Consider the following 15,951-nt stretch of genomic DNA (forward strand, 5'->3'; position numbering starts at 1 on the left):
GGGTTCACAAATGTCTGACATAAATGATCCCTTGCACTCTCACCTTGTGACTAATTATTACAATGGTATAAGAAGTTTGCATGGCAAACTAGCCCTGGTTCACATTGATGTTACTTGAAGTAGCACGATTTCAGGTGCCATTTTGGCTGACATCTGTGCCACTTCATGCACAGGTGTCTATGCAAGTCGCGCCTGAAAATGTTAAAAAAAAAAAAAGTTCAGGAACCTTTTTTTCAAATCAGTGCATCGATTTGAACGGTTCCATTGCAGACAATAGGGTGCGACTTTCAATTAGGAACTGTCAAATCACATGACAAGTTGCACTGGTCTGCAATAAGAAATTCTGTTACCAGCTGGATCTCAAGGAAAGAAACTTGGCAACAGATCAAAACAAAAAAAAAAAAACACACACACACACACACACACACATCAAGAAAACTGTATGCAGTGAGGCAAGTTACCAAACACCCAAATAATAGATTGCAGATTTACATACAAAAATAACACAACAAACAAAATGGAATGAAGTGGCAGTTAATAACAAGAAGCGAACAGACAGAACAGGGTGGCAGCAAGAAGCTCGATTCACAGAGATGACAGATTGTCGGCACTGGAATTTGGCAAATTCCTTTGGAGAACAATTTCAAGCATGAGGTTTGTGCACTGCAGCCAGCAAACAATAGGCACTATTCATGGTGTGCTGTGTTGGAGGAAACATTTGACCTAAAGTGACCGAAGAGGGAGGGAGTGACTCCGGGACTAGAGGATATGCTCATCACCCAGCTGGCAACCTGCGACTTCCCCATCCAATGTGGGCGCCGTGGTGATCAGCATGTCCTATATTCTGTGCTGCAGTAACCGATAGCTAGAATGGGTTAAAAGGGCCATTAAAAGGGGACCTCCGGTCAGGCTAAAAACATAAGTAAACGTGCCAAATACCACAATAAGCGTGCTCCTTATTTTTTTTATTTGAACTGTAACACAACCAACACTGAAGCAATAAGTTTGGTGCAGAGTTAAAGAACATAAGTCAAGCAATTTTGCCTCTAGGGGAGGGTTCAGGGTTGGATGGGACTGCACAATGTGCAATGGCTAGCTGGACATGGTTAGAGAGAAATCACATAAACAGCAAAACTTGGGTAATTCAACATGCATGGTATAAAAGTACATAAGTAGATGTTATTTAGTATTGAAAACCTCATCAATAATGATCAGTAGCACCTGAGGTATGGGAAACTGTGGTAATAACAATAATAATAATAATAATAATAATAATAATAATAATAATAATAATACTCTATATAAAATCAATTTCCTGTAAAACCTAAGAGCGGCCTGTCTCCACTTCCCCCTGTGCCCCCCCCCCCTACTGGTCAGTGAATCCACCCACCACCTGGAAGGACCAATAGGAATACTGAGCAGACTAAAGAGGCTGGGACCAAGCCTGAGTTTTACGGGAAACTGTCAGCTGCCTCTGTATCTGACAGATATTAAAACACAGAAGGAGCATTTCGCTTATTTTTTCTACTGCCCAAAAAGAGAAGTATGGGTTTGCAGGGACTAGTTTAGTGTTAGAAGCTTAGGCAAGTTTTGGGGCTTGGGTTCACTGTTTATTTTAAATCTTAAAGGGTCACTAAAGGAAAACATTTGTTTTGCTGAAATGACTGTTTACAGGGTATAGAGACATAAAAGTTAACGGATTCCTTTTAAAAATGATTAAAAATAGATAAAAAAATCATATAATGTGCCTTTAGTTTCACTTTCGTTTTTAAACTGGTTTCATGTTTCTGTGAAGTAAAGAGACCCACAGAACAAAAACAAACAAATCCAGGGCAGTGTTTTGTTTTTAAAATGAATCTGATTGGTTCTGAGGAGTTTTAGACACACAGCTTGGACCACAGTGAAAAGCTGCCATGAGATTTTTCATAAGGAGCCAGACAAGCAGGAAGTGTGGAGATCAGAGCAGAATTACAGCTACTTCAAAGCAAAAACGAACAATGAGGACATGAAACCAGGACTGCAGTAAGGTAAAATTCCTTTAGTGATCCTTTAAGTTAAAGCACATGTCAATGCAAAAAAATAAAAAAATAAAAGTATAGTAACGTGCAAACGTTTTACGCAGTTGTGAAGAAAAGCTGTAAAAGAATGCTTTCAAATTTTTTAATTTGTATTTACACATACTGTATTTAATTTTTTTTTAATCAATTTACAAAATGCAGTTAGCGAACAGAAGAAAAATCTAGAATCAATATTTGGTGAGACTAACTTTTTGCTTCAAACCAGCATCAGTTCTTGCACTTTTTATACACAGGTCATGCACCATGGCAAGACTGAGCACAGCAACAAGACACAAGGTAGTTATACTGCATCGACTAGGTCTCTGCCAGGCAAAGATTTCAACACGTGCTATATAAAGTGATTGTAAAGTCTCTGTTTTTAGTTAAAAATAACAAACATGTTATACTTACCTGCTCTGTGCAGTGGATTTGAACAGAACAGCTGGGATCCTCCTCTTCTTGGATCCCTCATTGCTGCCCCTGGCCCTTCCCTCCTGAGTGCCCCCACAGCAAGCAGCTTGCTGTGGGGGCACCTGAGCCACAGCTCCTTCCTGTGTCCATTTAGATCAGGGGTAGGCAACCTTGGCACTCCAGCTGTGGTGAAACTACAAATCCCATCATGCCTCTGCCTCTAGGAGTTATGCGTGCCATTGTTGGGTTTCTGGAATGTCTCATGGTAGTTTCAAAACAGCTGGAGGGCCGAGGTTGCCTACCTCTGATTTAGAGACAGAGCCATGGCCCGACCCCGCTCCCTTTTATCTCCTTGTTGGCTGACTTTAACAGCAGTGAGAGCCAATGGCGCCACTCTGCTGTCTCAGCCAATGAGGAGGGAAGTCCCAGGCAGCTGAGACACTCCTGCAACATAGCTGGATCTAGATGGACCACAGGCAAGTATTAGGATGCTGATGCAAACGGAAGGCTTTTTAGCTTAATGCATACTAAAAAAAAAAAAATAAAAAAAAAAAATCTGCCTTTACAACCACTTTAAGCCGTTTTGAAGAAGCAAAGAAATGGGCAACGTTGAAGACCTTAGATACAGTCGTTGGCCAAGGAACCTAATGCAGCAGGTAAAAGACACATCATGCTTACTTCCCTTTGACTTCGAAAGATGTCAAGCAGTGCCATCAGCACAGAACTGACAGAACCCAGTGGTATATCCATCTATGTTATGTATAAGGTTGAATAGCAGGAGTTTAGTGGGCAATTGTATAAATTATGTATACTTAATTATGTAATAAACATCTTATAGTTTTTATATGATATGCTTCAATAATGTTTTTGGGTGTAAAAAAATGTAGCTTTTTATGCGCCTTTGAAAGTCCCAAAAGTTCTTACTTATACTATACATAAGGGATGTGGTGCATGCGGTATCAACCAACACCATATGCTATCAACACTATCAGAACTGCTTACAATCAGCTTGTATTTATGTAAAACCTTTATCCCAAAAAGGAAAATTATTGCTGCAACTGCTTATAAAGTATTAGCTGGAGTTTGACTTCAGGGGAGGGCTGGCAGGGGGGGCAGGGTGGAAATCTCCCCCCGGGCTGGTGACACTATGAACAGCCACCGGCCGCCATACCAAATGCTGTTTTTGCAGAGCAGGAATATGCCTGCTGGAGCTCTGTTAACACAGGTCACGGCCGCTGCTCACCTCCCACTGTGCAGCCATGCCTGTGTCAGCTCTGAGGTAGATGGCTGCAGAGCTGAGCTATGTCTCGTTTCACACATCGCTCAGCCTCAGCGCACACCAGCACTGAAATCCCCTTCTCTCTCTGCACAGACACAAGGAGAGATAGGGCTCATCTGCTCCTCCTCCTTCTGCCCTGCCCACACTCCCCGGGCATGTATTGGCACTGGACAGGAAGTTTGAACCCAAAAAAGCATCAGACAGCCTGCCTTCGCCTCAGCCCCCATCCTGGTAAGCTCACCCTCTCTAGTTTCTCCTGCCTCCCATTGTATAAAAAGGGGTGCTCTGTGGACTTTGTTAAAGGGGAGGGGGGGCAGGCTTTGGTGAGCAGAGACCCTCTTTACACAATAGTCCACAGCATGCACCCTTAAATCAAGTTTCCCAGAACACCCCTTACATCAGATCTGATGTATATGGGGTCTGTGCGGACTCTGATGTAAGGGGGGCCTCTGTGCGGACTCTGATGTAAGGGGGGCCTCTGTGCGGACTCTGATGTAAGGGGGGCCTCTGTGCGGACTCTGATGTAAGGGGGGCCTCTGTGCGGACTCTGATGTAAGGGGGGCCTCTGTGCGGACTCTGATGTAAGGGGGGCCTCTGTGCGGACTCTGATGTAAGGGGGGCCTCTGTGCGGACTCTGATGTAAGGGGGGCCTCTGTGCGGACTCTGATGTAAGGGGGGCCTCTGTGCGGACTCTGATGTAAGGGGGGCCTCTGTGCGGACTCTGATGTAAGGGGGGCCTCTGTGCGGACTCTGATGTAAGGGGGGCCTCTGTGCGGACTCTGATGTAAGGGGGGCCTCTGTGCGGACTCTGATGTAAGGGGGGCCTCTGTGCGGACTCTGATGTAAGGGGGGCCTCTGTGCGGACTCTGATGTAAGGGGAGGCTCTGTACGGACTCTTGTGAGCCTGAAAAATCATAGACTGTTTTCCTCGATCCATCACTTTTCCGCGCTCTTTGGGCCACTTGACTGGGCTTTCCCCCCAGGCCTAAGGCTGCCAGCCCTCCCCTGCTTCAGTCTGTTAGTCTATTTAAATCTGCAAGTACATCCAACACTCCCCTTCCCCCATACTGACAATGCAGCATTTAAAAAAAAGGTGCCCCCTGTGCTCCATCATCCAGCGTGAGGACACTCCAATAAAAGAGGTGTGGTATTGGCCAGATCACCAGGTGAAAACAGAGGGAAAAATGTAAAAGAAAACTGATGCAGCCACCACATCCAATGATTGGTAAGCTGCAATATAGAACATTTTTGGTCTTGGGTTTAAAGGAGAAGTATGGGGCTCTGTTTTTCAGATTAATACTTACCTAGGTGGATGCAGCAGCCACAAGCCAAACATTAAAATCCATGGGCACATTTACAGGTGTAATATCTGCTAAACGCAATCGCCAGGCTGCAAACATGCCAGTCTGAGCTGCCCTAACAGCGAGGTGAACAGATGTGGGCATTGCTACTGCAACCCAAACACCTTTTACCGTGGCTCATCGTCTGTGTGAATTTAGCTTTCGCCCCCATTTACATGTCATACGACAGATTCCAAATCGCATGACAAGTCGCACCCTATTGTCGGCAACGGAAACGTTAAAATCGGTGCGACTCCGACTTTGCAGTGCCGCACCGGATTTTAAAAAAAAGGTCTTCCTGCACTATTTTTTTTACAATTTCAGGTGTGACTTGCCTAGACATCTGTGCATGAAGTGGCACAGATGGCAGCAAAGTAGCACCAGAAATTGCACGGACCTGCTACTTTGAAATTGCGCTACTTCAAGTGAAGTAGCACGATTTCAAAGTAGCATTCAATGTGAACCGGGGCTTAGAGACATGTTGCCAACCAGCTTATTTCCAGGACCTAAAGCCCCATCTGATGAATCACCGGCACAACATGCTGCTTCGACAAAGAAGGTAACATTTTATATGCTTTCATTATATTATAGAGCTGGCCATACATGCATTGAAATTCAGATGGTTCAGCAGGGACCAGATGAATGTCAGTCCATGTTTGGGGCAGGCTGGTTGTACAGAAATCAATCAATCTACCAATCAACTTCTGTACAACCAGCATGTTGGAAAATGTTCCCATGGTCCACGCTGCCGACTACAGCCAGCAGTGCTGATCACTATATTCTGACAAGGAAGGCTCTGTGCTGTCAGAATACAATAGCTCAGCGGGGGTGATTCTCCCATCCACATCAAGTGTATGGATGGGGGAACCAAGTCGTTTTTTTTAATCAACACGCTGGTTGAATAAAAAAAAAATACAAATAAATCATGTATGGGCTGCCTTAGCTGGATGTTTGTTACAACTTTACAGAGAAGCCCAGACTTTCATTATCATGCTAATATCAAAACACGCAAACAGAATTGAAAACACTCAGAACACAAGTGAATGAAGCATGTTGGTTGCTGGATAAACTAGCTCATTAGCATGCAAATGACAACAGCAATCAAAGCGAGTAATTCCCTCATCGCACATCAGGAAAAAGTCACCCAGCTGAAGACAAGCTGTCCAGCAGACACTAATCAGACTGCAATATGCTGGGAATGACAAAGCACCCTGTATATGTTCATCATTACATGCAATTAGTGCCGTGCTGCGACACCATACAAATTAATACAATTCCTTAAACAAGTTGGTTTAAATCTTTTAAGTCATCTTACTGAATTCTGCAGACTGGGGAAAATGTATAAGCTAGGACTTTTAGGCTGCATTCACAACCGAGCGTTTTCAGCTCATAATACACCTGAAAACGCATGAAAAACGCTCAACAAGCAAAATCCAATTCATTTCAATGGCACCTGTTCACATCTGAGCGTTCTGTTACCCAAGGCAAAACGCCTGAAAAACGCCTTAAGCTCAAAAAAAAAAAAAAAAAAAGAAGAGAACATGAGTGTCTTTGGGCAGATTACAGGAGTTTTTCTGCTTTTTACTTTGGTGACCTGTACAAAATCGTGGCAAAAATCGCATGACATTGAAACGCTCAGGTGTAAATGCAGCCTCAAGTCTGACACAACTGAACTCTGCTGGACCATTTTGTGCTCTCTTAACAGAACCCAGCAATGATACATGTATAGAACTAGAAAATCATATTAAACTCCATCATTTAACTCTTTAGCCGGGTATACATGTATCGAAATCTGGCTGGTTCAGCAAAAACTGGACAAATGTCAGTTCATATGTACCCCTGCCTGTTCAACAGAAGCCAGTCATTAGACCGACTTCTGTCAAACAGTCATGCTGGAAAAACAGAATTTCATCATCGCATGCAGCCAATGGCTGCTGCACTGATCTGTGAATTCTGACATTGAGGGAGGGGGCGGTGAGTGATTGGTGGAGTCCCCATATCGCAACGTCAACATGCATTCCACCTGTAGAATGCTCGTCAATGACCGGCCCTGCTTGACACATTTCGTCCGTTCCACTGGGTGTCTTCAGAAGCAGCAAGACACTTGACTGTCCTGCGCAGAGTCCCAACCTCAACCCAATATAACACTTTTGGGATGAATTAGAGCAGAGACTGTGAGCCAGGTCTTCTCATCCAACATCAGTGCCTGACCTCACAAACGCGCTTCGGGAAGAACGGTCAAACATTCCCATAGACACACTCCTAAACCTTGTGGACAGCCTTCCCAGAAGAGATGAAGATGTTATAGCTGCAAAGGATGGGCCAATTCAATATTGAATCCTAGGGACTAAGACTGGGATGCCATTAAAAGTTCATGTGAGTGTAAAGGCAGACGTCCCAATACTTTTGACAATATAGTGTACATAAGAGCACAGGTATTCATGTGCAAGAGCACTTTATATACTTATAAAAGTTTTTAATATGGTTTATAAGAGCACATGAGTTTATATAGGTGATCAGGATCAGCGCTGTAGTTTTAAAGTTGGCATTGAAAATTGCTGTTTTGACTAAATGATATTTTGTGCAGCTAGCATTCTGGATCCTGCCAGTGAAAGGCTTTATAGGCTTGGACAAAGGCAAGACAATCAATCATTGAATTTCAGTTCAGGTTGCAGCTGCAGACGCCAGACTGTGGCTAAAGCTCAGATACAAAAGTGACCTTAACCTCCTGCTAAACAAAAAAGGATTCCCCCTCTCCTCCTCGCCAGACGCGGGGCAGATGGTTGGCCGCACTAATGTCCCACAACTGCGCACATTACAACATGAGCTATAGAGACAGAGGGCTTGAATTAATACGTTTAACATGGAAACCCGAGACGAGTTGACTGCAAGGAGGGATATGGAGATTAGGAGCCTGAAAAAAAAAAAATCAATTTACGAAATCCTACCTCATTATGACTCTATCTTGAGGCAAAATGACCCTGACATTACAGTCTCCATCTTGTGCTGCTAATGCAATTACGGACGTTTTCAGAAGATCATCTTTCAGTCCATACATAAACATAAAAATAGTCTGAAGTTATTTTTATTTTTTGCTTTCTTTGATTGCATTACTGAACAAGAGAGAAAACTTAAAAAAATGCCTCGGGGTTTACTGTGCTGTATTTCAGAAAACTTTGTACAGAGACAGTATTATGCCCGTTTCACGCGAACGGTTAGAATGGCGCTTTTAGCTGCGGATTTTTTCGTTTTCTACCACAGCTAAAAGCGCACAGTGCTTTCCTATGGCCCCATTCACACACAGCATTTAGCTGCGATTTCGTTACATGCGGTTTGGTGCGAATAGAAAAAAATTTAATTCAATACGTCCAGGTGCGATTTAGCGCAGCTATATGCACACAACTGCAGTCTTTTGTGTCCACTGCAGATAGCAGCGTGAGAAAAAAAGAACAGGAAGCACATCATAAATAAAAAAAAAAAAAAAAGGGTTGCTATGGAAATGACTACCGTAGCTAAACGCGGCCGCATGTAACCGCACGTAATCGCAATGTACAAATGCAGCTAATCGCAGTGCCTGGAGCCTTGAATTTCACAGAACACTCACATGCTTTTAACTGCGGCAAAACAGCCATCCGTGTGAGAGCCGTCAGTTATGGTGAGAAGTGACAAAGAAATCAAAAAGCCCATCAACTGAATCAGTGCATAGTACAGTAAGGGTGTTCACGTGTCCCATTCCATCACATATCCCAAATATAAGAGGATTATTCCTCATTCATAAATCATGCATATCATTTATTTTCCATCAGCCAGGTGTACATCCACAACTCTCATGCCTTGTACACACAATCGTTTTTTCCGGCAGTAAAAAGTCCACCAGGAAAACCGAGAACCTGCTCTGTAGCTTCCCCCCCTACACATGGACGGGAAAACTGCCATGAGAGCTTTGGTCGGGAAACCCGGCCGTGTGTATGCTCCACCGCAGTGTTTCCCATAGGGTAACTGCCGGCTTAAAAACCGCCAGGAATACCAGCGGGAAAAAAGAGAACATGTTCTCATTTTTCCCCGACAGAATTCCCGGCGGATTTACCGGCCAAAAGCGGTCATGGCCAAATGGGGAAAACCGGTCGTGTGTACGAGGCATTAGGCTACTTTCACACCAAGGCGCTTTACAAGCGCTAGAATGCTAAAGATAGTGCTTGCTAAGCACCTTGAAAGTGCCTCTCCTGTCACTCCAATGTGAAAGCCCAAGGGCTTTCACATGGAGCGGTGCGCTAGCAGGACGGTAAAAAAAAAAGTCCTGCTAGCCGCATCTTTGCAGCACTGTAGGAGCGGTGTATACACTGCTCCTAAGGCGCCCTGCCCATTGAAATCAATGGGCAGCACCTCCGAACTGCCGGAAAAGTGCCGCTGCCAGCGGTTTTAACTCTTTTTCGGGCGCTAGCGGGGGTTAAAAGCACCCAGCCATCAGCTGAAAAGCTCTGCAAAAACGATGGTTAAGCCCCGCTAAAAATAGCCCACGATACATCAGTGTAAAAGTAGCCTCCAAATTTTTTTTTTTTTTTTTTAAAGAGTGGGAGATGTGTCAATGTTTCTAGTGGGTTTTTATTTCTGCTTGACCTCCCATTGGGGAGACTTTTCCTCCCATCCTGCCCCTGTGACACCGATAATTTGAGGGGGATGGGGAGGTGGCAGTTTTATTGGTGCACTAGGACAAATGGAACAAAATAAATAAACCCTGATCAGAAGTTCTGTCAACGTTCCCTGTCTAAAAGCGAACAGAAGGTTTGTGCCATCATTGCACACCACCATTCCTGGCTCAAGCTTCCGTGGCGCGAACAACTTCTGGGCCTGCCCCTGCAGAGCTGAAAGAATCTCTGCTCCGATGTGGTTCCTGTCCCATAGACAGACCAGCTGAAACACTGCATGGCATCTTTTAGCCTGACTCGTTGAATGGCCCCTTGAAGGGTATTGGGGGTTGTAACAGGAGTGACTTTAGGGGCACAGGGTGCATGAGAACCCCACTATGGTCTGTGCTAGTCACATTTAATGTGGTCAGATATTGTATATATATTGTGTGTTGGCTGATGTATACTAGTAAGCTTGCTGTGATGAAAGGGGTGGGGTGTGATTGCATTCCATTGTCTATTGTGGTAATTAAGTCTGCTATGTGGATTGGAGCTTGGTAGGCAGTCTGCATACCTATTATGGGATGTTAAAGTGTCTTGCTGTGAGGAAAGGGGGGGAATCACTCCAGCAACCCCCCCCCCTGCTAAGACTGTTTACTGAAGGAGAAGTTTGAACACACCTGACCTGTATCACCATTGTCATTGGACAATTTAACCCACCCTGTTTCCCAAGGGTGGGAGGGATGTATTTTGAAGAGGAATGTGTTACCATGTGCAGATAATAAAGAGTCATTCCCTGTGTTGAACCTCAAACAAGAGCTGTGTGTCTCGTTTCTGGGGGGGATTATCATCGGTCGTGTTCGTTTGCCTGATTGTGGAGTGTCGATAAGCTGTCTTGGGTGGAATGGAATATCATGAACGGATTTAACCCCTGTCCCATTTGGGGTTCCGTTACAATTGGTGGCAGCGGTGGGATGATCCCACAGCCTTAAAGGACAGCTACAAGGACACAGGACAATGGAGTCTCAGTATGCACGGCTGAAGCGCTCCACCCTCAAGGACTTACTGGAGAGCCGGGGCAGACCGGCCAGCAACCGTAAAAAGATGGACATGATCACAGAACTTGTCCAAATGGATGGAGCGGAAAGACCCAACATAACGGAAAGGCCCAGCGTAACAGACAGGACCCCGGAGGAGGCAAGCTTTGATCGGGCTGTCAAACTAAGACTGGCACACTATGGTCCTAACCCTCCACCGGAGATCATAGACCGGGTTATAGCTGCTGTGGATGCAAATTGGCTACGGCAAAGAGGTTCCGCAGCAGCAGAAGTCACAGCAGCACCAGCTGAAAGGAGAAAGATACATTTTGCTGCTTTTAAGAACTTCATTGAAACTGAAGGGGAGATTGATGGGTACCTTGCTGATTTTGAACGGCAATGTGCCCTACACCGGGTGCCCACAGAGGAATGGGTTACCATTTTGTCTGGGAAATTGTCCGGCCGGGCCAGTGAAGCGTTCAGGGCCATCCCAGACAAGGATATTATGAACTATGGACTGGTAAAAGAAGCACTTTTGGCCAGGTATGCCGTCACACCGGAGGCATACCGGAGGCGGTTCCGAGAGACGAGCAAGCAGACTGGAGACTCATATACCGAGTGGGCATGCCGCCTACACCGCACAGCATCCCACTGGGTCGATGGATGCCAAGCAGAATCCGGGGAAGAGGTGCTGCAGGTGTTCCTGCTGGAGCACTTCTTTGACAAACTGTCCCAGGAAGTCAGAGAATGGGTCCGGGACAGAAACCCTTTCTCCTTGTCTGAAGCAGCTCGCCTGGCGGACGAATACACAGACGCCCGCAAACTGGACAACTCTGTGGTCAAGACCACAGCTCGGGTGGATTATCGATCAGCGGCACCCCCGCCGGCTATTGCCTACAAACCCCAGTCGGACCGTCCTACAACACCACCTCCAGCGGCCACTTATCCTCAGCAGCCTAGGTTCAACTCCCAGGACTACTCACAGCCCATCAGGTGTTTTGGGTGTAAACAGCTAGGACACAGAAAGCTAGACTGTCCATTGAATCCACCCAGGCAGTCACAGTCATGGAGACAGCCAGAAAGGGGGAACCCCCGCACATCCATGCCTGCGGCCCACTGCGTTGAGGAGGAAGAACATTGGGGCGTTCTGCACGAGGCAGATCCGATACAAGCAGCTAACCAGGACAACAGGCAGCAACATAGGCAGACTGTCTGGGTCAATGGGAAGGTAGCCAATGGGTTACGTGATACTGGAGCCACCATGACCCTGCTACAGAAGAACCTCATCCCAGAGAGCCAGCACACCGGAGACACCGTAGCCGTAAGAGTAGCGGGAGGCACCGTCTTCCGGCTGCCCGTTGCCCGGGTTCACCTGGATTGGGGGGTTGGTTCGGGACATGTGAATGTGGGGGTGATGAAGGATTTGCCAGCAGATGTACTACTGGGGAATGATTTGGCCCCCCTTGTTTCTGCGTACGCCCCGATGTGCCCCGCTGAAGCCCACACAGTGACTACCTGTGCCCAGACCCGCGTTGCTGGAACCAACTCGCTTGCTGCTGAGACCCGGGTAAGACTACCTTCCCCGAAATGTACTGTAGATCTGGCACAATATCACAGTCTAAAATGGGAATGTGACAAGTTGGCCCGTGAGAAATCAGAGATGCAACGACACTATGTCATGTATTATGAGATGTCCCGTGGCTTGAACATTGAAATGCACAAACAGGCTGAAATTGTCAAAAGATTAAATGGGATTTGCATCCAGGTGGTGCCTTATCTGTCCCAAGAGCATCAGCAACAGGTTTTGGGAGCCATTGAGAGAGCAAAGCAAGTGACTGTTCCAGAACTGAATTCCATTATTCACCTTCACCATCAGCTACAGACCTGGTAAGCCAAATGGCAATGCTGATGGGTTATCCCGGCAAACAGACGTCATCCCGGCCTCCTAGTTCCGGACATCCCCAAGTTGACCCGAAAAGGATCAAGCTGGGTCTGCCAGAGTGTTCCACAAGGAGGGAGCCATGTAACAGGAGTGACTTTAGGGGCACAGGGTGCATGAGAACCCCACTATGGTCTGTGCTAGTCACATTTAATGTGGTCAGATATTGTATATATATTGTGTGTTGGCTGATGTATACTAGTAAGCTTGCTGTGATGAAAGGGGTGGGGTGTGATTGCATTCCATTGTCTATTGTGGTAATTAAGTCTGCTATGTGGATTGGAGCTTGGTAGGCAGTCTGCATACCTATTATGGGATGTTAAAGTGTCTTGCTGTGAGGAAAGGGGGGGAATCACTCCAGCAACCCCCCCCCCCTGCTAAGACTGTTTACTGAAGGAGAAGTTTGAACACACCTGACCTGTATCACCATTGTCATTGGACAATTTAACCCACCCTGTTTCCCAAGGGTGGGAGGGATGTATTTTGAAGAGGAATGTGTTACCATGTGCAGATAATAAAGAGTCATTCCCTGTGTTGAACCTCAAACAAGAGCTGTGTGTCTCGTTTCTGGGGGGGATTATCATCGGTCGTGTTCGTTTGCCTGATTGTGGAGTGTCGATAAGCTGTCTTGGGTGGAATGGAATATCATGAACGGATTTAACCCCTGTCCCATTTGGGGTTCCGTTACAGGGGTATTGGTGGTTCATATTACAATTCAGCAGAGGAGGGCATGGAGGAGGAGGGGGTGGAACTAACAAATCTTGCATCTTCACCACCAGCTGTATGGAGATGTGGCGGGAAAACGAGTTCCAGCGCTGAGCCGTGTCTTGCATCCTTCTATGCTCTACTATATATGTATTTTTTTCTCTAAAACCTCGGTGAAGAAATTTTCTATTACTACCTGTCCTGGCAGAAGTGAGGGACATTCTGTGCTAAGGGACACAAAGAGCAATAAAAACCTGGCAGAGGCTTTATCCCTTCCCAATCCAAAATTTAAGGTTTGGTTGGGCTTTAAAGCTTAAGTCTGGGCACAAACATTCATTTAAATATATTCATCAACTGCCAGAAAGGATTTACATCCACTTTGTGTACAACTGTACACTAAATGCCTTTGCACATTCAGTTATTACCTTGTAAAATAGTAAGGACATCCTCACTATGTTGTACCCATAACCCAGTGTTTTTCAATTCCAGTCCTCAGGCCCCCCCAACAGGTCAGGTTTTCAGGATTTCCATTATTTTGCACAGGTGATTTGATCAGTTTCACTGCCTTAGTAATCACCACAGCCTTTTCATCTGAGGGAAATCCTGAAAACCTGACCTGTTGGGGGGGGCCTGAGGACTGGAATTGAGAAACACTGCCATAACCGTAGCAGAGCTGCTGGAGGTACTACTCAGCAGACTCCACCCACTACAGACTGCCTGCAGAAAACGACAGGAAGGGGCAGAGACAAGACCAGTCATCCCGTACAAGAAGACAGCAGCAGTGACCGGTCTTTAATACAGCTTCTGCACAGGGACAGGTTTTCATACTGGATTACAGCACAGATTTAAAAAGAAATACACAAAGCACACCAAGATTCAAGAATGCACGTCTCTTGTACTTGGATAATATTTGCTTATCCTAGGAGTTCAGCTTCAAGTTATGCTCAGGAAAAAAAAAAAAACGTTTTGGTTTTGCAGAAAGAAGAGGATCAATGCACAGCATGTCATTTAGGGTTGCAAACCACCCCCATTGTGATTGCCCTTGGCTTAGGGCTTCAAATGGGAAACCAGAAAAAAAGAAATTTCCCAACAGGTCAAAACATCCCTGTAGGCGATTTCCAGAAGAGATTTTGATCTGTTTGCGCAGAGTCTGGTTGAGGCAGGGTGCAAATTGGATGCGTTTTTAATTGCATCCAATTTGTATAACACATGAATGTGACTGGCTTTCAATGGAGCCGGTTCACACATGTCCGGGTGGCCGCAATGCGGTTTTGAAAAGGGTTCTATGTGTTTTCGGGCCCAATTTAGGTGCGAACGCAGGCAAGAATTTGCATACAAGCCAGTGAACAGAAATGCACTGGACACTGGACGGAGAACCGCAGCCGGATATGTGTGAATCCAGCCTAAAGGGATTCTAAAAGCAGAAGGTTTTGTTACCGTAATGCATTCTATGCTTTGGGTAAAAAACCTGGGTGCAGCTCCTTCCCCCCAGCCCCCCTTATACTTACCTGAGCCCCATCTCGATCCAGTGATATGCATGGGAGCAGGTCTCTCTCCTCATTAACACGCACAGCAGCAAGAGCTATTGGCTCCCGCAGGTGTCAATCACAGCCAGTGGGCCAATAAGGAGAGAGCTGGGGTGGGGCTGAGCAGCTCTGTTTGTGTGAATGGACAATGTCCATTCACAGGAGCACAGCTCAGGAGTGAGCCTGCTCAAGTGCTATTGAGGCAGGGGGGAGGAGCCAGGACCACCGGAAGGGGACCCAAAAACAAGATGATCAGGGCTGCCCTGGGCAAAAGTAAAACATGTGTGTTTGTTTTTTTGTTGTTTTTTTTTATTCCAACCTTTTAGAATCACTTTAAAAAAGGTGAAAAACTTGCCAAAAAGTTGAAATTCATATATTATATAGGTTTACCAAATAAAGTAAAGGGGAAAGCACTCACAATGCCACATCCGTATATTTAAAGGGAAAACATGGACGACTACTCAGAAGGGGAACCAATGGTCGGACTTTAAAGGCAAGAAAACAATAGAAATAGCAAAAAATATATATTAATTAAAGAAAAATATAAATTGATTTAACAGTGTTCAAGAATTAAAACCATACAAGATATTACAGAGTATGGATTTGGTCCCTTGACGCACAAATGTGTTAATTTATATTTTTCCTTTAATAAATATTTTTTGCCATTTCTATTGTTTCCTTGCCTTTAAAGTCCGACCATTGGTTACCCCTTCTGAGTATATAGGTTTACCCTTTTACTTCCCAAAGAATGTGTGATGCTGTACAACCACATTTTCCATGCAGTACAGCAAGTTATATGCAGATCAGGGGTGGACTGACCATTGAGTCACTCGGGCACTGCCCGAGGGCCCCATCAGGGTTGCCAGGCTCAGTTAAACCAGGGACAGTATGTAAAAATCTGTGTTTTTTTTACATCTGTCCCTGAAATGTCCGAAACCGACATGCTTTTGATGTGAAAATCCAGAGATTTTAGCTGCCCTGCCTCCTGGCGTGGTGGCCATCTGTAAGCCCGGGGGCCCCATAATCTTCTAT

At 45.6% G+C, this 15,951-nt stretch overlaps 1 protein-coding gene across 3 annotated transcripts in view; it reads right to left on the reverse strand.

Annotated features, from left to right (window-relative positions):
- Window positions 1-15,951, reverse strand: part of DENND5B (DENN domain containing 5B) — a 160,031-nt gene that overhangs the window by 48,923 nt on the left and 95,157 nt on the right. The window lies entirely within an intron of this gene.

Source organism: Rana temporaria, chromosome 3 (genome assembly GCF_905171775.1).
Source record: "Rana temporaria chromosome 3, aRanTem1.1, whole genome shotgun sequence".
Lineage (NCBI taxonomy): Eukaryota > Metazoa > Chordata > Amphibia > Anura > Ranidae > Rana > Rana temporaria.